A 21,930-nucleotide genomic window follows, 5' to 3' on the forward strand; every position below is an offset into this window, starting at 1 on the left:
TCTCCTTCTACCTCGCTCTAGTTAGAGGGAATTCTCCATAAATCCACTAAGGGAAAGTGTTGAGAGAGAGGGGTTTCCACAGCGAGAGAAGACATGGCAGAATCCAGGTTCTCTGAATCAGTGCTCAGTTTTGCCTTCTGGAATCTGGTGGACTTGTCTTCCACAAATACACACCATTTGCATCTTAAAGTCCAATGTGTTCGCATAAGCCAACTTCATCATTTGGATGATTAGATAAAACTCTGATCATTGTGGAGAACTCATTTGGATAGTTAGTTGGTGGTATCTCTTAAAGTGAATCTTCTAAACAAGAATATATATTTAAGCCAGGCGGTGGTGCGCGCCTTTAATCCCAGCACCTGGGAGGCAGAGGCAGGCAGATTTCTCAGTTTGAGGCCAGCCTGGTCTACAGAGTGAGTTCCAGGACATCCAGGGCTACACAGAGAAACCCTGTCTCTAAAAACAAAAAATAAAACAAAGCAAAACAAAAACAAACAAAAACTAAAAACATATTTAAGGCCCTACCTCCCAGATCCTCTCATTTGGAGATAGGTCCTCTGCATGTGACTCCTATCATTATAAAATGGTGACACAGAGACATACACAGAGGGAAAATGGCATAAAAGACAGAGGGGGAAAGATGGGCTCCCATAAACCAAGGAGGCTGAGAGCAGATATTTTTCTCACAGCTCGCAGAAGGACCCGTCTGTGTAGGCCTCCTTGGGTTTATACTCCTAGGTTCCAGAACTAGGGAACAAATCACTATTTTTTTTAACCATCCTGCTTGCAGTAGGTAGTCACAGCAGCCCTAGCAAACTGAGGGACTTGATGTTTCATGGTTGTGCCTTCAAGCTCTTCTAGAACCTGGGAGCAAGGTGGTTCCTGAAATTCAAATAGAGAGCAGTCATTTGTCATTGTAGCCACCTTCAAGGAGGTCCCCGAGTTTTGGCATAATTAATTATAAGAATAGATAGCCAAGACATTGGTGGAAGGTATGGCAGCATATTTATTTAATCTCAGGACTGAGGAGGGAGAGGCAGTTGCATGACTGTGCGTTCAGCGTCATAGTGAGTCCCAGGCCAGCCAGGTCTACATAGTGAGACCAGGGCTGGAGACATGGCTGACAGGTTAAGAGCATTTGGTGTTCTTTTAGAGGACCTGAGTTGAGTTCTTGGGAGTCCACAATTATCTAAAACTCCATTCCTGGTGGACTTAGTATCGTCTTCAGGCCTCTTTGGGCATCAGACATTCACATTTTGCACAGTCATACATGCAGATAAAACTACTCATACACATAAGATACAGTTGTTGATTTTGTTTTGTTTTCTTTTGTTTTTTAGTTGATGAAGATGCTCTTAAACCCTGGGCACTTTTTATGACTATTATTAGACTTGGTTGCTTCAGCCATTCAGCCATTTCATACTAAGGACTGCATCTACAGGCTCATAAAATTCAAATTGCAGAGAAACTGGGTAATAGCCTAGACTTGTAGATTGCTCCATCTCACTCCAAGTTGGTATTTAGAAGAAACAGCCCCACAGATCACTAAGGAAAAGGGTGGAGAAGCACACCCAAGTACCATGTACAGTGTTTCCAAAATCTAGAGATATGGTGAGTGAGTGTTGCTGTTCTTTGTGGTAGATATGAGGGTTGTAGTGATTTACCTCCCAAATTAGAAGGGGTACCCTGACTTGTTGCTTAGATTTAGGGATGTACTTGGGTAGTGACAACCATCTATGTGGCTTTCGAACCCCCTTACTGGTACAGAGGGATGATTCCGGAAGTGCTTTCGAACCCCCTTACTGGTACAGAGGGATGATTGTGGGAGTTTCCCTCCAGGCTCATCCTCCTTAATATATCTTCATACTTTAGAGAATAATCACTGGTAGTCTCTAGAAACTGGAGCAGATAAGAAACAGATGCTCCCAAAAAACCTATGAAGGAGCAGAGCCCTTCTGATACCCTGATGATCCCAGCAGAAACCATTGCAGACTTCCAGCTTCTAGAACTGTACTACAGTGATTTTATGCTATGCAACAACAGAGTGGGGGAGGGGTGGGTGAAGGGGTGGGTAGGAGAATTAACAAAAGCAGTTTTTCTTTGAAAATGCCATAAGGAAGCCTAATGCTTTGTACACTCATTCACAGGAGCAAATGCATAAACTAAGCAACAGACTATACTGTGTTGTTTTGTTTTTAGAGATGTATCTTATGTTTGGGGGTATTTTGCATGCAGTGCCTGTGGAGTTCAGAAGAGGGTTGTTAGGTACTGAGAACTGAACCCAGGTCTTCAGCAAGGGTGAGTACTCTTAACTGCTAAGCCATCTGTTCAGCCACCATGGAAGTATCCTAACTCCAAAGAAATTCAGGGTCAGTATTAAATTCTCCAGGAAGGTCTGTTTATTCCCTTTCATAGAACATCTCAAATTTCATGTGTACTGAGGAAGGCTTGGAAGAAAGAGTATTTAAGGTATATATAGAGATAGCATCCTGGGTCGGAATCGTTTCTTGAAGAGATCTATTTCCACCAGGCATCCAGGGTCTGTGAAGTCATGAGCCTGGAAAATTAACCAGAGACTATCATGACCCAAGTGCTTTCTCCAGAACTCTGTTGAAATATAATTGCTATCATGATAGTGTTAAGAGATGAGGCATTTTGGAAGTGATTGGCTTTTTGGGACACTGCCCTCATGAATATGGATAGGAGGCCATTATTGTGGGAGTAGGTTAGAGGTTACTGCTATGAGCTCACTAATTATAAAGGTGGGTGGGAGGCACTGCTCTCTTCCCTGTCCCTACGCTTACTGCACGGGTATCACCATTCTCTGACACAGCGAGGAGGCCATCACCAATTCTCAGTGTCCAGAACTCTGAGTCAAATAAATTTCGGAAGTTTACAATTTTCCCAGTCTGTGGCACTCTGTTATAGTTGCAGAAACTTTGGTCAGATTTCTGCCTGCCAGACTCTGACATTTTCTAATTGCTTGAGTTAAAATATTACCAACTACTGACTCCATTGTTAAGTACCACATTGTCAAGGTTTAAATATCTCCCAAGGTCCACGCTTAACAGCTTGTCCCCAGAGTGACACTTAGCAGCTTGGCCCCAGAGTGATACTCCAGGGAGCATGGACCTCCAGGCAGTGTGGCTCTGTGGCAGGTGTTCATGCCACAGAGGCACAGCTTCAGAAAAGATTGTGAGACTCCAATTCTTCCTTTTAAAATTCTCTTCCTAGGAATAGGAGAATTGGTTTGGCTGTGCCTCAAGTCTCCCTGCTCTGATACTTGGCCTCGTTATAGTCCTAAAACTATAGGGTCTATTTACCATGGGTCAAACTCTCTAAAACTGTAAGCCAACAGAAGCTTTTCTGTTTAAAAAGTATCTCAAGTATTTCACTATTGTGACAGAAAGCTACCTATGACTGTAATGGTGGCCCATTTATCATAATTATTGCTTTAATAGACCAGAAACAGGAACAACACAGTATCCTTGCAATTACTATGCTAATGGATCCTTTGGAGAGCCTGAGTCCTGGTGTTGGGGCTTCCTAGAATAAATAACAAAGCAGATATAAATCCAAAGAAATGAATGTCATAGGGTTTTGTTTGCTTTTCTCTCCCCTTTCCCCCCTCCCTTCTCTCCTCTCCCCTCTCCCTTCTCCCCTCTCCCTTTTCTCCTTTTCTCCCTTCTTTCCCCTTTTTCTCCTCTCTCCCCTCTCCCCTCTCCCTCTCCCTTCTCTCTCTCCCCTCTCCTCCCCTCTCCCTTTTCTCCTTTTCTCCCTTCTTTCCCCTTTTTCTCCCCTCTCCCCCTCCCCTCTCCCCTCCCCTTTCCCCTTCCCCTCTCCCTTCCTACCTCCCCCTCCCCCTTCTCCTCTCTTCCTTTTCCCCTCCTACCTCCCCTCTCCTCCTTCCCCCTCCCCCCTCCCCCCTCTCCTCTCTCCCCTCTCCTTCTCCCTTAGAATACCTTGCTTCTTTGTAGCTGAGCCCAAGAGCTGCAGGGGCAAAGCAGAGTGGATAACAGACAGTGGTATTTGCCTAAGAGTGGCACTAAGGGGATGGGCAGGCACCCAAATAGAAACCAACCAACTAAACAGCAGAACCCAAGCTAAGGCTTATTGTTTGATAAACTGTCTCCTTATGGAGAATGGAAATGTCTCACCTGCTCACTTACCTTTCTCTCCCATTCTTCTACATTGCTAGTAAATTGTCTGGGGCACTATCATCGAATAAATGTAAAAATAAATAAATAATAACATCATATTCTTTTGTGTGCTCTTAGGGATCTGGATGTCCAGGTCCTACTCTGGAAAGAGAAAGTGAGGGAAGAGGGAGGCTCTCTGGCTGCAGGGGTGGGGGAAAGAAGAAGGATAGGACATAGCTAAGACACCAAAGACACCCTAGGACACCAAGCAGGACACTCTAGCCTCCCTGTGAGAATCAGCTCCTACTGCTCTTGGGCCACATAACACTGAGTCCTGTGGATCTCAGATCAAAGCTCATTTCTCCTCAGTTACCTTCAAGTGCTCAGTAAATACCTGTTAAACCAGCTACCAGACAGTCTCCGAGACCTTTGCGTTGTTCTTCCTTTGATGGTGCTCTTTGGAGGGTGTGTGGGTTGGTTTTGCTTTTTTTTTTTTAATTTAAAGAACGTGCTTATTTCAACCTCTGCATTAAGAAATAATTACATGATTTATGAGAAGATACATTAAATCCTTAGAACCCGATTCTCTAAAGTGGCTGTAGCTTTGAGGAAGGCTCCTGCTTTTTGTTGTCTGGGCTGTAAATACATAGGTGATATGGAAGACATTTATGAAATGTATATAGATTGGCACTGGAGCTGAGGCAGGGCATGGGCTGCGGCTCCTATGAATTAGGAAGAGAAATAGCAAGGGCTAGGAAAACAGTGCTGAAGGCAAGGCCCAAACTAGATTTAAAAAAAAAAAAATCTCAAATCTGGTGAGGGAGGGACCATTTTCTATTGGTGGTAAGTTGCATAATTTATAAGAAGGCTTCTTAGTTTTGTTTGTCTTTTTATGAATAACAAAAATAAGGGAAATGCACATAGTAATGACTAGAATAGAGAGAGAAATAAGTCCACCATTTGTGTTTAGAAATAACTGTAGTAAATGCACATATGAAAATGTGTATTTGTTAGACAAGAATCAGGAATCTGATTCCCAGTATGAAGTGGCCCTTCCTCAGCATGCATTCTCAACACTCACATATGATTCAGTGTGACCACTCCAGCCCCTCTAGGTCAGAGAATGATGCTTTGTGTGCTGGTTCCATATGCACGGTGGAAATATGGCCTCAGTTCGGGAAGAATGATCCTCTGAGTGCTGAGACTCAGTATGTACAAATGAGACCCCAGACTCACAGCCTTTCACGGAGATCTGTCCAGAATGGTCAGAGGTTGTCAAATGCCCATCGGCAGCCCTGTCTTTGACCTGTACTTCCAAATCCTGGTGCTATCAGAATAGACCCCACGTGTTCCTCCCAGGAGTCTTAGAAGACACTCTTTTTAGTCATCCTCCTCCCTGCTTCCCTGTGCCCACAGGCTCCATCAGAGAAGACCTGAAGCCTTCACACTTTCCTGCCTGTTTTTAGTTTTGTCAAGTCCCAAGGGATGATGGATGATTCCCACATGACGGTAAGTTGTGAAAAGGCAAGGTTTGTGTGTTTTCATTTTGGTGTTCTGCATTTATTCTACAGTGCAGAGTGAAGGCTCAGCTTCTAAGAATCTTTCTTATATACTTTAAGATACCATTGATCATACTTCTTTCAGCAGAAAGAGCAGCTCAGAGCTCATTCTTTGGTCTTTGTTTCCTTTAATCATCCTAAAAGCTGTGCTTGTGAGGGGGGAGAGGGGAGGAGCTACGAATGGGATCAGTATCGTAAGCACAGCTTTTAGGGTATGTGTGTGTGTTTGTGTGTGTGTGTGTGTTTAAATTGTATTTTATTTGTATGAGTATTTTGCCTGCATGTATGTCTGTAGAGAGCATTGGATCTCCTAGAACTGAAGGTCAGGATGGCTGTGAGCCACAGTGTTGGTGGTGGGAACTAAATCTGGTCCTTTCCAATGACAATGTGACCTTAACCACTGAGCCATCTCTCCAGTCCACCATACTTCTGACAAAACACCTAAGCCATTGCTAAAATACTTGGCAAAAAGCCCTCTAAAGCAATCTGGTACAAAAAGACAATGTTACTGCATTTATTAAAAGTTTATTATTGAAGAGGTCAAGAAGGAAAAAAAAATCCCATGTTGTAGTGGATGCTTTGGAGATTTCATTAGACACATTTCCATCTTTATAGGTAAGACTTTCTGTTCCATCCATCAGACTGAATGCTTTGGCAGGTAAACTAGAACTGCTGGCAAGGGAGACTGAATACTCGCTGAAGAGCTACTGTGCCAGGCAGTGTATGGATCGCAAGGAGGGTCAGGCACGTTCCCACTACCAAAGGGTTTGCCAGCCAACTCACAATGGTAATTTACCCAAGTCTAGCAAGCAGACCTCAAGATCAAATGCCAGGACTAGTCAGTCTCTGCTGGTTATTGTACAGCATTTCCTAGGGGCAGGTTGCTGGGAGGTCAGTGTTCTGTCCTGATGAGGTAGTCTTTCTGGGTCCTTAAAATAAGTGCCTCACCTTCTGTTTCCCTTCCAACTCTTGCTATCTCCTTTTCAATCTCCTCCCACGCCCATAGATCTTCTTTTGTAAGACGTTTATCTTCTTCAAAGACAGGGCATCTTCCTCCTTTTGAGTATTTTTGAATCACGTCTATTGTGACAAACAAGCCCGAGGGAGGGTAGATAGGACTGACCGGGCTTTTGGCTTAGAGGTCCTTCTTCATTCTTAGACCCTGTGCCAAACATACCCTGCACAAACTTCCTTCCCTACACTGAGTCTATTTTATGGAAATAGTCTGTGGACTTCCTGTTCATCTTATCTGCTTCCAGGATGATAGTCAAGCTTTATTAATGTTTGTACTTTTAGAAAGGCCACTAGTGCTATACCGGAATAAACAACATGAGACAACGGCCTCTTCCAATCATCATGCCACCAGGAAGGCACTGAAGCAGAGAGAGTGAGGCCTGCACAGTCAGACAAGCTTGGCCCTGCCACTCAGCAATTATCTGCCCTTGCGCTCACATTTTACAGCCTAATTGCCAGCGTTGGGGAGGTACAATGACGCCTGAGTCAGCCTTGCTCTTCCCCAGATTCCACATGCCTCCAAGCACCAGTGGCTTCTCTGCACAGCTCTCTGCCTGGTATCTCTCATAGATTCCAAGCTCCAAAGGTCCCTACCTCGGTGACACAGAGGGCTATCAGGTGCCATGTAATCATGACCAGCGCAAAGCTCTGCTTATCAGATGTGATCCTGTCCTAGAATAAGCCCCACCCCAACCCCGTGATGGAGAGAACTGCCTGGACACCGCCCAAGCCAGAAACTCAGCAGATCTGCTTGAGTGGCAGAGCTCCTTCCCCGCACGGACCTCTGCTGCATCCCCAAACCCTCACCTTGGCTCAGGCCTTCCTCTCTCCCAGCCAAGATCACTGTCCAAATGATTCGGACTGGAGAGTGTCCTACAAGGCTGCCTCTGTCACTGTCTTGCTTTAAACTACCACCACACCCAGCAGGCAAAAGATTGTTCAAATCCCTTGAGCCATTGTCTGCAACTGTCTTCATAGCTCCTCCCCAACCTCTGCTGGGCTATGATCTTCTCTGCCTCCTCTCACTCTCTCTGTCCTTTTCTCTTTTCTCTATCCCCATCTCTCTTTCACTCCCTCCCTCCTTTCTTACCTCCCTTCTGTCCCTCCTCCTTCTTTCCTTCCCGCTCTCCTTCCCTCCCTTCTTCTGTCACTCCTTTCCCTCCCTCCCTCCTTCCCTCTCACCTTCTGTCCCTCCCTCCTTCCCTCCTTTTCTCCTTCCCTCTCTCCCTCCCTTCTTCTGTCCCTCCCTCCTTTCCTTCCCTCCCTCACCCTTTCCTCCCACCCTATGTCCCTCCCTCCTTCTTTCCTTTCCTCTCTCCCTTTTTCCCTCCCTCCTCCCCTCCCTCCCGTCTTCCCTCCCTTCCTGTGTTCCTCCTTCCTTTCTTTTTCCTTCCTTCCCTCCCTCCTTCCCTCCCTCTCTCCCTCCTTCCCTCCCTCCCTCTCTCCCTCCTTCCCTCTGTCCTTCCTTCACTCCCTCCTTCCCTCCCTCCCTCTCTCCCTCCTTCCCTCTCTCCCTCCTTCACTCTGTCCTTCCTTCCCTCCCTTCCTCTGTCCCTACTTCCTTCCTTTCTTCCCTCCTTCTCTCTTTCCAGCCTTCCTTTGAGACAGGATCACATATAGCCCAGGTCTTCTCAAATATTTTTCTTAACATTTCATTGAATGTTTTTTGTGAACTGCACATCATGGATCCCAAGCTCATTCTTCTCCCTGTCTCTCTACCTGGCCTCCACTCATGCAACCTCCTCTCCACAAAAGGAAACAAAACAAAACAAAACAAAATAAAATAAATATGAAAAACATCTCACCACTGGAAGCTGCAGCATGTCAGGGTTTGGCCCAAACACCCTTTGGCCCAAACAGCTCTAGTTGCAAATGTGCATTGCAATGAGTCATTAGCTTGGGTCGATGCCTCTGGCTTCTGCTGCACGATCAATAACTGGACCCTCATGGGGACTCCTCTTGGATAGCCGACTGTTGGCCTGTGTGGAGAAGACCCTCCCGCTTTGGTTCTGAAGAACTGGGCCCTTCATGAACTTCAGCTTCAGCTGCGTTTCCTAGATGGGGCAGAAGCTGGAGTGGGCCAACTACAGCACCGGATGTGGGCGGTCCTGCGTGGTAGCTGAGCTGTCCGCTCGCTGAAGGCTCTCCCACTTTGCCCAGGTGATGAGCGGTGCCAGCTCTACGCAGCCCTCGGGACATCACCATGGCCTCAGGTGATGGCGCAGGCTCCTTACATCAGGCTAGCACATCACATCTTCACCACCCTCGCACCCCCAGTTCCGCCTCTTTTCATAGTACACAAACTGTCCTGTCTCTTTTTTTCTCTCATATCTTTACCACACACTTGCTCATTGTAGAGGCACCTACTTCCGGGTGGGCCTCTGAGTGTCTTCTACCAGGCAGTGCCTCGTAGTGGCACGTGGGAACTCTAAGGTAGGTGAAGCTAGCCTTGACCTCAAGATCCCCTTGCCTCCACCCTCCCACTTCTTATATTAAGTCTTGTGTCCAGTGCATAGCTTAAGCTACTTGCATTTATAAGAGCTGAAGTGTGTTGCAGGAAATAATAATAAAAAAAATGACCCAGCACTTCCTGCACGAGTGCAGGCCAATGTGTGTTCGCCCTGAGCTAATCTCTCCAGCTAGGCCCTGCTGTGCCTGATCTCTGCATCCCCCCCCCCTTTTTTTAATATTTTTATTTTCTATATTCTTTGTTTACATTCCAAATGATTTCCCCTTTCCTGGATCCCCCCTCCCCATATGTCCCATAAGCCTTCTTCTCTCCATCCCTTCTGCATTCCCAATTCTTGTTCTCTTGTCCCTGAAGCCACTAGGTCTTCCTCAGCCATAAACCCACGTAGTCAGTGATTCCACGTTCTAGTGACTAAATGGAACCGCCAACCTCACCTGCACATCCTATAAGAAGACATGTCCTAGTAAAGTGCTTTGCCTCATTCTACCCAGAGAGTCTTGTTCTGGAATAAAACCACACATAGCATCAGCAAAGCATCCCTTGTCTAAAGTAAGAGTATGATATTAATAAAACCATGGCTGAGATTCCTGGACACCGTGCCGTGTTCTAGACCCAAGCTCTTCGTATGTGTGATGGTGAATTTTGACTGCCAGCTTGACTAGATTAAGAAAGGCCTAAGGTACCCACTGGGCATACCTCCAGGAGCTTTCTGCTGCTTAACCAAAGAGAGAAGAGTCTCTTTCAGTGGGACCTGCACCATCTCATGGGTAGGGTACTGGACCCAATCAAAAGGGAAAATGGAAACAGCCTGCTTAGTCCCAGCATCTCTCTCCCTCTCTCCCTCTCTCTCTCTCTCTCCTCCCCCTCCTCATCCTCTCCCCCCTCTTCCCTCCCCCTCCCCCTCCTTCTGCTCTCCTCAAATCTGAGCAAGTTTCAGTTGCCAAAGCTGCGAGCTGTTGCTGCTGCCATGTCTTCCTTGCCCTGAAAGACTCTCCTGAACCACGAGGCAGAATGCACCTCCCCGTTAAGTTGTTTATTATCAGGTCTTTGGTCACAGCAGTGAGAAAAGTCATTAATACAGCGTTATCTCCTTTCATCTACATAACAGCCCTGTGCAGAAGCTGACTGTCGCCCTGCTTTCTACAAGAGGAAATCGTGTTCCGCAGAGGTGGCTGCCCTCCCCTGCATCCTACAGAGTTTGGACCTAGAAGGCTTGGTCCTAGAGCACAAACAATTATTTGCTATGCATTTTTGTATCTAATAACCTCAAAGGTTTTTTTTTTATCTGTTTACTGATGTAATTCTGAGACTCAAAATGATTGGAACATACTAGCTGCTTATTAAGGGTTTCCAGAAGTACCAGATGAATAAATGCTGGCTCCTTTGGGTCTCTCCTTCCCAAAAGGGAGGTACTCAGTTTTATTTTGTTTCTTCTCAGCGTGTAGCCCATAGCACATTCTAAAAGAAAAAAAAGTTAAATGTTAAGCCTATCTCACTCCTAGTTTCATTGTTATTCAAGATCTACCAGTTCAAAGATTCACAAACTTTGCCTTTGTGCTCTTCTGAGTTTCAGCATTTGCTGAGCACACCATCAACACTTGACTCTTTGTCACTTTTCAGGGTGTAGAAAAGAACATCTGGTCAGCTGCTACTTCACAGCTGGAAAAACAGTTTCTCTGGAGCCAAACAATTCCATACTTCAGAAAAACAGGGAGGAAACCTTTTGCCTCCTGTGAATGTGTGGGCAGAGGGCTGCGTCACCACGTGCTTTGAATTCCTTGGAAAAAGATAGCACAAATCTCACACAACATGGAGATGTTGGTGGAGGTTATAGAAACACACACACACACACACACCACACACACACACCACACACACACACACACACACACACACCACACACACCACACACACACACACACACACACACACACACACACCACACACAATGACTGAAATACTGAAAGCTACAACCCACAGACTAAAAATAATTGTAGGGATTTTCGAAAAGGGAAAGACAAGTGGATCTGCATTGCAGAGCGCTCTGAAGGGCTGTGCACAAACAGGATTCCCTTAGGAGGATCGAAGATGTGTTCACAGAAGAGAGGAATGGACAGCAGGCTTAGATACCTCTCAAGAAGCTGATATGGAAGAAAGATGATACGACTGGAGACAAGACAAGTTAAACACTAGCAAAAACTTATAAAAGGGAATCCTCACTTCCATGTGATCCAGGCAGGGAAGAGGGAGAAACACCAGGGGAGGGGAGGAGGGTGGCATGTGCACTGTGAATTTTTCTTTTACAAATGAACACTTAAAACTCTCAGTACCTCTGAAAAATAATATGATCTTTCTAAAGCAGACATTGGAAGATCTGAGGTGATAACGTGCATATGCCAGATTTAGGTGTCAGTCTGGCTGATCTGGCTACTGGCATTGGAGGATCATGTTGCTGTAAAAGGACAGAGCACGGTCCCCCGGGACCTCTATTGCTTTATGACCTTGGGGATTTGCTTCAACTGCGCCTCTCAGCCTTTTCTAAGTCACACCCTGAAGCAGTAAGATTTGGAGAGGCAGAAATGTAAGATCTTCCAAAGGACATGTGGCTGGCTTCATGAATAACAGCGGAGTCTTCGATTGTATTACTATTGTTATTTCTATTATTCCTTTTTATTTTATTTTTAAGATCTTGCTGTATCGAGAATAAAGAAATATATCAAGACAGATTCTAAAGTCAGAAAAGCTTTGGACTAGAGTGAAAGGTTTCGCAGAGGGTCTTGTCAAAGGGAACCATGGGAAGCATTTATTCAACAACTTGTTCTGCAACTGGTGCCTGGACTATTGGGAAGGGAGGTGCTGTATGTGTGTATAACCATAATGCTTATTCTTAGGGAAGAAAGGGCTTATGGGAGGTATCTTCTCTATTATGCTGTGAACAGTCATCTTTCCTCCCCAGGAATAATGAACTCCTTTTAAGGGAAAGGGAGCTGTTTTCTACTTTCTCTTTGTTAACACTCCTTCCCAAAGTTTACAGGATCCCAGAGAGCATGTATGGAGAAATGAAGTCTAGTAATTGAAGTTACCTGTTTTGCTAAACATGTTGTGGTGATCTGAATAGCTATGGTCCCCACAGGGTCATGTATTTGAATGCTTGGGCCCATAGGGAGGGGCACTATTAGGAGTAGTGGCCTTGCTGGAGTAAATGTGGCCTTGTTAGAAGAAGTATGTCACTGTGGGGGGGAGGGGTGGGCTTTGAAATCTCCTATGCTCAAGTTATGCCCAGTGTGGTATACAGTCTCCTCCTACTCCTTCCTCTAGCATCATGCTTGCCCAAATGCTATCATGTTTCCAACCATGACGATAACGGACTAAACCTCTGCAACTGTAAGCAAACCCCAATTAAACATCTTTCTTACAAGAGCTGACATGGTCACGGTGTCTCTTCATTGAAATAAAGTCCAAACTAAGACCCATGTGTAGTGTTTTATATCAATAGCATTCATAAAAGGTACTAGGATATTCTGGGAAATAGTCACAAAGCTTAGTCTTTTGGAGGCCTCTGCCCTCAGTGTGTCTAGCCTACTTCTCTCCTCAGAAGCACAAAGTTGCTGCACATGCACAACTGTTCCTAAATCACTGTAGGCTTTTTCACGTTCAAAACAGTGAAACTGAACCACCTAGATTGGCAAGGTTTTCAGGCCAAACCCATAAACTTTCTTGTAACCTATTTTTTGAAACCTACTTTCAAAACCTATTTTTAATGAAGGTTCTTAAACACTTTAACCTTCCTTGTAACCCACCACTCACCAGAGGTAGAGGAAAAGAAAGGATGGGGGTGGAATGGGCCTGTTTAGAAAGGTTCTTTGGAGCAACTCTGCTGTGTTGTTGAAATTGGCTGTTCAGTTCATAGGTTAGCAGAGGCAACTTGATGCACTTGCAAACACTTTGCAGGTAGACCAGCAGGCCAGTTCAGTAGAGTCAGGTTAGCAAACATGAATCAGCAGTGGTGGCATGACCTAGCAGAGACAGCTGGGCTTCAGCCTTAGCACAAGTCAGCAGGAGGGACCAAGGTCAACAGGAATGCCAGGAGAAGTTCTGGGCTGTGCCTCTCTCAGAGACCTGGGAAGACACCAGGCCAACAAGAGTTGCACAGCCAGCTCTGTAAGGAAGCTTAGCTCAGTCTTTGTCACTATCCAGAGTCCTATTTATATTCTCCAAACATCACATGTTCTGTACAAGGGCCTTGCCTCAGCATGTGCGTCTTTTTTAGCTGACATCATTCTGCCAATTAGCCCGAGTCCACAGAAGCAGCAAGAAACTGTAGCACACCACCAGAAATTGCTTTGGCGCATTTCTCTCTTTGGAGTACGGAGAAATACAGCTCAACTACGCAATGTAAGGCAGACCAACACAAGCCTGATTTTAGTGAAGAATCCTTCATCATGTGTCCTTTCCTATGCTTACTTTAGCTGAATATCCTCTCTCCTGTGTCTGCTTCAGCTAAACATTCCTTCATGAGTCTGACTTAGTCTTTCACCTGTGTCCACTTCAGAAAAACACTCCTTTATGTGTTTGCCCCAGCAAAACACCATCCGACATAATGGACTCTCCAAAGAACCTTTAAGTTTTCAGGAAAACCTTTACGTTTCCACTTCATTTTTCCTTCCTTTCCCAAAAAGAGTCTGAGTTTCCCCCATTCATTACCGCTGATAGACAAACTTGAGACAGCTTTTCCTCCTTATTATCTTGAAAGACATTAATTAGCAAATAGGTCATTTATATTTAGCGATTTCTCTTTGAAGTTTTATTTAGTTTCAAATAAAGTTTACTTGAAAGTATCCACAATCTTTCAAATAGTCTGTTTATTCAAAGAAACTTTAAAGTTTGTTCAGTTTTACTATTTGTACTATAAAACAAATCAGTCTTTATGGTTTTAGTGAAAATCACAAGCATATAGAGTTATAGTTCTGAGTCTCTGATCCACCCAGCCATCCTTTTGAAAGTTCATTGCTGTGGCTTGGTGAATACTTTTGATTAAGTGTTTAATAGAATATATACTGTATGGATACTGCTTGCTTTAGGCACTCATTAATGATTTGTGTTCCCATTGCTAATCTCTACTGGAGATTAAAAAAAAATAGAAGGCAGGAAAAATACAAGTAAAGAGTATATTTGAAGCTGGGTGGTGGTGGTGCACATCTTTAATCTCAGCACTTGGGAGGCAGAGGAAGGCAGATTTCTGAGTTCGAGGTCAGCCTGGTCTACAGAGTGAGTTCCAGTATAGCCAGGGCTACACAGAGAAACCCTGTCTCAAAAACAAAGCAAACAAAACAAAACAAAGAGTATATTTGAATGTAAAGAAATTGTTCATTTGCCCCCAACACCTTTGGTCTACCAAAAAAGAACAGTTAATATAGTACAACTGCCAGGTGTAACTTTTATTCATAAGGCACCATATTTTACATCGTGTCAAATATAAATTTGGCATTATAATCCTGGCATAGTAGAGTTAAGTTTAAAAATTGTCTTAACATAGCTTTAAAGAATTATGGCAAACCAATGATGGATGAAAAACATCATCATATTATTCTGTATTGTATATAATGACTAAATATGAGCCTATAATTATACAAGATATCATAGTTTTCTATATGACCTCATGCCAATAACACTTTACAACATAAACCTTTATTACGTTCTTTGAGCCAGGGATGAGTTCTTTGAAGGCTCAGGGGATTTTTCTATTGTGTCACTGAAGAATGCTTGTTTGTCTTCATTTTGTGCTGCTATAATAAAGTGCCATGGACTGGGTAGCTTATAGGTCATCATATCCTGAAAGCTCAAAGTAAGAGTCCTCTGTAGAGTTGCAGGTGACCTCTTTTGTGTTTCCAAACAGTAGGAAGAGAAAGACAGGTTCTCTCCTCATGTTAGTGGACATGATTTAATTCATTGTAACCATATTCACCTAATCTCATCTGTAAAAACTGAGATGAAGATCTTGACTTAAAGTTTGATAGACACAAACATTTAGTTGACTGCATTATTCCAACAAGAAATCTTTTAGGGGTAGGGGAGATGGTTTGGTGGGTAAAAGAGACTGCTGTGAAAACAGGGGAACCTGAGTTCAAATTCCCAGCACCGAAGCAAAAGTTGGGCATGGCCCAGTGTGCTTACATATCAGGCATTGCAGGATGGGGACAAGAGGACCCTGGGAGCTTCTCTGTCAGTCTGCCCACCTGAAACAGTGAGTTTGGGCTCAGTGAGAGACTCAGTCTTAAAGAACAAAACACCAAGGCGGAGAATAATAGAGGTAGATTCACAGCAACCTCCTCTGACATCCTCATGTGCTTCCACCAAAACATGTGTGTGTGTAAGTGTGCCTGCATGTACATGTACACATCTGCACACCACACACACACACACACACACACACCACACCACACACACAAAATGTGTTAAATATTTATACTGCCCTGTACATAAACAAAATAGCATATAAAATTAATAAATGTGATTGATAATGATTGTAATTAACTGTTATAATGAGAATTGGAAGCAATGAGACATTTTGGGGTTATGGCTACTGTCCAAAAGTCATCTCCTCATTTCATATTTGGGTCTCAGGTTCATTAATTATTCACAACTCGGAATTAACCAAAACAGTTAACGCTCTCTTTCAGCTACCATGAATCTAATAGACAGTCTTAATAAAGAAACTAATTAGTATCTGGTGGCATGGGGCTGCACAAACATAAGGAGCAACCTAACAGTATCACTCATCCCAGAGTAAATCTCCTTTCTTTTGGAAAGGAAAAATAAAATCAATACTGTAGAATGACTGTATTTTGCCAAGAAAGATATGGCTCCACTATTGATACCACATTGTCAGGCAATGGCCCTTAATTTTTTTCAGAAATAAGCACCTTACAATGTTTGGTTGCCTCATTACTAGATATTTTCCTTCTAAATGTTGAAGGTTTTAAAAAGGATGAGCTGTCCCTTAGGGGTTATGAAAAGACACGGTGTCTTTATTGGGGATGACATCTGGAGTAGTTTTCCCACGATGCACCACAGGATGGCCCTGACAAGGACAGTTGTTCAAATACTTTTCTCTAGATACAGGCTACCTAGAGGTAGTACCTATAGGAAAATTTAACCTTACTGGTAGCTACCATCTAGTGTATTTTCTCTTCTATGTTTTAGGCAGAACTTCTATCTTTAATGAATATGTGGCCTGTTTTACTTTTGGTACATTACAAAACTGTGGGGAATAATAAAAATAACACAGCTTTTAATTAGATCTGAGTTAATTTCCCAGCTTTACAATTTACAACCTGTCAATTTAGATAATTTATTCAACCTACCTTAATCTTGTCATATAAGTCAGCATAGAAACAAAAGATCTACCTACCATCACTGAAGTTAGGAGCATTATAATGACGTATACACTAACGGACAAAGGAGTGGACATTTTTCTTACCTCCTGCCACTTGGCTTACCTAGTCTGCAGACTAGGGATACCTTTCCATTTATACAACTTTAAAGCTTCAATGAATATGGCAAGATGCTCAGATTTATTTAAGGTAAATTTACAAACCAGGAGTGATAGACCTACCTGTCATTCCATCTCTGAGGAGGTGGAGGCAGGAGGATTGTGAGTGGCCAGCATAATAAGACTTTGTTTCAAAAACAAAGCCAACATGAGGTCAAAAGAACGTGTGTGTGTGTGTGTGTGTGTGTGTGTGTGTGTGTGTATGTGTGTGTGTGTGTGTGCATGTGTGTGTATGATATTTGTAAAGCATATCTATAATATATATAAAATATTTGTGGAGCCTGTCTATAAGTTATCTTGTTATGTAAGTAAACATCACAATTAGATCTCAAGCGTGGGGTGTAGCTCACTTGCCTGGTGTGTACTCAGTTCATGCCGCAGCATGCCCCAAAAATTTTAATTTTGAGCTGGGCATGGTGGCTCGTGCTCTTAAACCCAGCACTTGGTAAGCTGAGACAGTGGGAAAGAGTTTGAGGCCAGCTTGGGCTACATGGTGAGTTCCAGCCTAGCTTAGACCGCCGAGTGAGAAACCATCTTAACATTCTTCCTTCCCACTCCCAATGGACTCTGCAATGTCCAGAGCTCGGCTAGCGCTCTTTAAACTTTAGCTTTTGATTTCCAAATGACATTATCTCAATGCTTATAATTAATAGACTTAAAACCTTACATTCTGAATGAAAATGGAGAATTAGGAGTTGTATTCTTAGTATTCTTATACTTCAATGGCATATATTATAGAATCAACCTTTCCTTCTAAATAATTGTAGTAACTGTTAATTTTCTATCACTGTTCAGTGAGTTAAGAGATAGGCAGGGAGAGCTCCCAAGCTCTTTTGTTGTGTTTCCAGAAGTGCATAAACCCTAAGGGCAGAAACTGCAGAGTCTATCAGGGTAGTCTATTTCCTCAAAGATTCTAACCCAAGGGCTACTCTGGAGTGTTTTCTCTGAAGGCTCAAGTGTAGCTAATCGTGGACAAGTGTTTTAATGCAGCTGATTTGACTCCTAAATGAAACTGGATCCTGACAAGAAAGTTCAAGAATTATTGTCGGCTTTTTTGCATAACTTAGAAGCATCCACAAAGGCATATGTACTAGTGCCCTGGCAGACATGTATACACGAGCACAGTGTAACACCTCCATCCTCCATCCCTGGCACGTTAGCGTGGATGTTCATTTTTATAGCCGCTAACTTATTAGCTGTGGATTACGTTGTCACTTTGTGTGTTACATTTCCAAGCATAAGAAGTGTGAGCGAGTTCTAAGACATGTGAAATGAAGGATCAGCTCGGGAAAGCTGGTCTTGAAGGCACTAGCAAGGAAAGATAAAGATTTCATCATGTGGTTCATACAGACTGCCAATTCCTTGATTGACAGCTCTCTGTATGGCAAGTCTTGAGGGATTGGGTATTTAAATCTTAATTACAAAAAAGTGTTACAGAATACTAAAAATCATTCAAGGAAATTGGAAGCCTTATAATGTTCGCTCCTCTATTAATCTCTTATACAGAATAAATTTGATTGACAAGATCCATATAAATTCTGTAAAGGAATTTAGAGAATCAGTGAAAAATTGAAGGGGAAATTTTAAACTGTGCTAGAAATGTACCCTCTCCAGTAAATTAGATTGCCCCAAAATTGCATACACAAAAATAAAACAGACTAAAGTGAACTTGCTCAAAGATATATTCTTAACTGGCCTAAATAACAAAAACCTCATTAACACAATTCAAACAAACAAAAAGACAATACACATAGCTGCTGTGCTCAGAATGGAAAATCACAGACGTTTACAACAGAAAAGAATATTAGACTCCAGAAGAAAGAAATCAAGAAACTGCTAGAAAAAATTTAAAAATACATTTTGAGGAATATTCAAGAATATTTATGCTTGAAATATCTATGCCATGTTCTCATTAATTGCTTAATTCAACAAATACTAGGTAACTAACTTTGCCCTAACCTTTTATCACATGCAGAGATGGACATAGTGCAAGCAGAATTAAAGAATTCTGGACAAAAACACTGGAAAACAGAGCATGGCATTAAAATCATATAAAAGCATACATACATAGGGCTGAGCATCTCCTATGTTTTCACACCTATGCGCACTTCACACCTTTTTATGCTTCGTTTTATCCTAGAAGCTAATTTATATGGGCTATATCAGGTGTTCTGTGTTAGCCAGGGTTCTTCAGAGGAGTGGAACAAATATGGCACATGTACGTATCTGTTTGTTCTACTTATTTATCATCTATGTACCTATCCATCTATGTATGTGTGCGTGTATATGTACGTATGTATATATTACGTATGTATGTGTTCATGTGTGTATGTATGTGAATATGCATGTATGTGTATGTGTGTATATATGTGTGTATGTATATATGTGTGTATGTATGTGTTTATGCTTGTATGTATGTGTGTATTATGTATATGTATATGCATGTGTGCATGCATGTATGTATGTATACATGCATATATGCATGTGCATATGTGTGTATGTATGTGTTTATGTATGTATGTATGTGTGTATGTATGTGTTTATGCATGTATGTATGTGTGCATTATGCATGTGTATATATATGTATGTGTGTATGTATGTGTGCATGTGTGTATATATGTGTTTGTGTATGTATGTGTGTGTATGTGTATATGTATATGTATGTATGTGTTTATGTATGTATGCATGTGTGTATGTGTGTATGTATATATATATACATATATGTATGTATGTATGTGTGGTATGTATGCATGTATGTGTGTGTATGTATGTCTATCATCTATCATTAATCTCTACTTATATATACAGACAGACATTTATTATGAGAATTAGTTCATACAATCATAGAATTTAAATGTCCTTCTGATGTGCTGTCTGCAAAACGGAGACCTCCTCAAAGTCAGCAATACAGTTCTTATTTAAATTTAAGGACCACAAATCAAATTAGCTGCAGTTTTAGGTCCCAGCCTGCCTTCTGAAGATGTGAGAATCTGGAGGACAGTTGTACAAGAACAGGAGAGAGACTCATGAACCAGGTTAGACAGAGACAAAGTTCTTTCACCCATCTTTCTGTTAGATCTAAGCCTTCAACACTTTAGACATTGCTGAGAGTAACCTCTTTGATTTAACTTATCAATGCCAGTGCTAGTCTCCCCAAGAAATACCTTCCCAGACACACTCAAATGAAAACCCTGTCAAGCCAGTGTATACAATGAACAGTAATAGTTCTTTCTTTTGACTTTTGATTGAATTCAGCTAGTGCGGTCTTGGAAGCATGCCTAAAGGAGAGAGAAGCGCGAGGGAGGGTGTCAGGTGAGGTGACTCGGATCACAACCTGTATTGGTCACGAAGTCACAACTCTCCTCTAGCTATGGCTGAAAACTGGCCATTTAGATGCACATGTTTTCTGCTAAATAAACAACAAGAGCAAAGACTCCTATGTAGTTTCACACAGGGTGGGCCCTAGAGCTGAATCCTTTCAGAGGAATAGGGCCTCCCAAAGAAATGGGGAAGGAGTCAGGGAAGCTTGCACACAGGAAATGTGTGAAAGGGGAGGAAATAAGCTGAGAGGATTTTTGAAGTTGATTGTGAAGGCAGACATTTATGATGAGGATTGGTTCATACAATGTCCTGGTTAGACAACCTCGACCCAATCTAGAGTCACCTGGAAAGAGAGAACCTCAACTGAAGAACTACCTCACTCATCATAGTCTGTAAGTTTTCTTGATTGATGACTGATGTGTTTTGTGTTATAATCATGTGTACTGCACACATGCTCACATGAGTTTGTAGAAATTTACAGAATCAAGAACTATAGAGGTATATCTTTTTGCAAGACCCATTGGGTTTATTCAAATAAACAAGGCCTTCCTGACCTTCCTATCATGGACGTGAGACAAGTTAAGCTTCTGCAGGACACTGCACAGTTCCTCTTCCTACTTTCAAGTACAAAAAAAAAAAAAAAAAATGACAAGAAATACTGGTGAGGATGTGGGGAGAGAAGGACTTTTATTCACTGCCAGTGAGAATGTAAGGTTTACAGCCACTCTGAAAATCAGTCTAAAAATACCTAAAAACCCTAAAAGTAGTAGTACCTTTATGACCCAGCTATGGTGAACATGTATTCAAAAGACCATGTAGTCCACAGCTGAGATACTTGGACTCCTGTATTTATTGCTACGGTTATTCACAATATCACAAAAATGGAATCATCCTATCTGCCCATCAGCTGGATGAATGGGCAATAGAAATGGAATTTTATTCAGGATAAGGAAAAATTAAATTAAGAAGTGTGCAGGAAAATGTATGGGACTGGAGAATACTGCAGTAAAGGTGGGGGGGGGGCGGTGGCCCAAGCTCAGGAAGGCAAATGCTACACTTCTCTCTCTCTGTGAGCCTCAGCTTCTAATTTTCAGATATTTGTATCTGTGTGGAAGAGAATACAGGAGATGCTGAGAGAAGATTGAAGGAGATGACAGAACAGAGCTGGTGTGAGCATGGCGAAGAGTCAACCTAAATCAAATAGTATGAAAATGACAGAAGGGCATTTTATTGTAATTTTAAAAATAAAATTAAAGCCATCTTTTCTTTTCCCACATTCCATCATGTGGCTTGTCCTGTTGTAAAGATATCTTCTTTAATAAATTAACTCTTACAGATTTCATTAAAGGCTTGTGGTAAGTACTGTTTTCATAATCTTACATGAGGTTGCTAAGAGAGCATGATGTTGATGAAAAGCCAAAGACAGGCAGCTTCCTTAGGAACATGGCGACAGACATGAGCTAGCTCTTTCCTTGTTGATGTTGAAAACTACCCATCGCCCTCTCCTAGAGACAACCATGCTGACTCGGATCTTCTGACATCTGGAAGGGATGAGGAGCCCATAAGTTTGTCATTGGTAGAATGATACTTTGAGCAAGGAAGGAACTGCTCTGAGAAATACCACTAGTGTGCTGTGGAGATGAAGTGTAAAATGTGCCTTCCTTCTCAGACCATGTCTGCCTTGGAGAGATGGGATGGGATTCCTGAGCCTCCCAACTCTCTTTTCCAACTCTTAAGCTGGTGACTGCCACAGTAATAAAAGCTAGCTTGTTCAGGTTTGGGGTTGTTGTTGTTGTTGTTTTTCTTGTACTTATTTTTTATTGTTGTTGTTTTTTGTTTTTGTTTGCTTTTGTTTTCCCCAGAAGTTACCAGAGC

Source organism: Apodemus sylvaticus, chromosome 5, assembly GCF_947179515.1.
Source record: "Apodemus sylvaticus chromosome 5, mApoSyl1.1, whole genome shotgun sequence".
Classification (NCBI taxonomy): Eukaryota; Metazoa; Chordata; class Mammalia; order Rodentia; family Muridae; genus Apodemus; species Apodemus sylvaticus.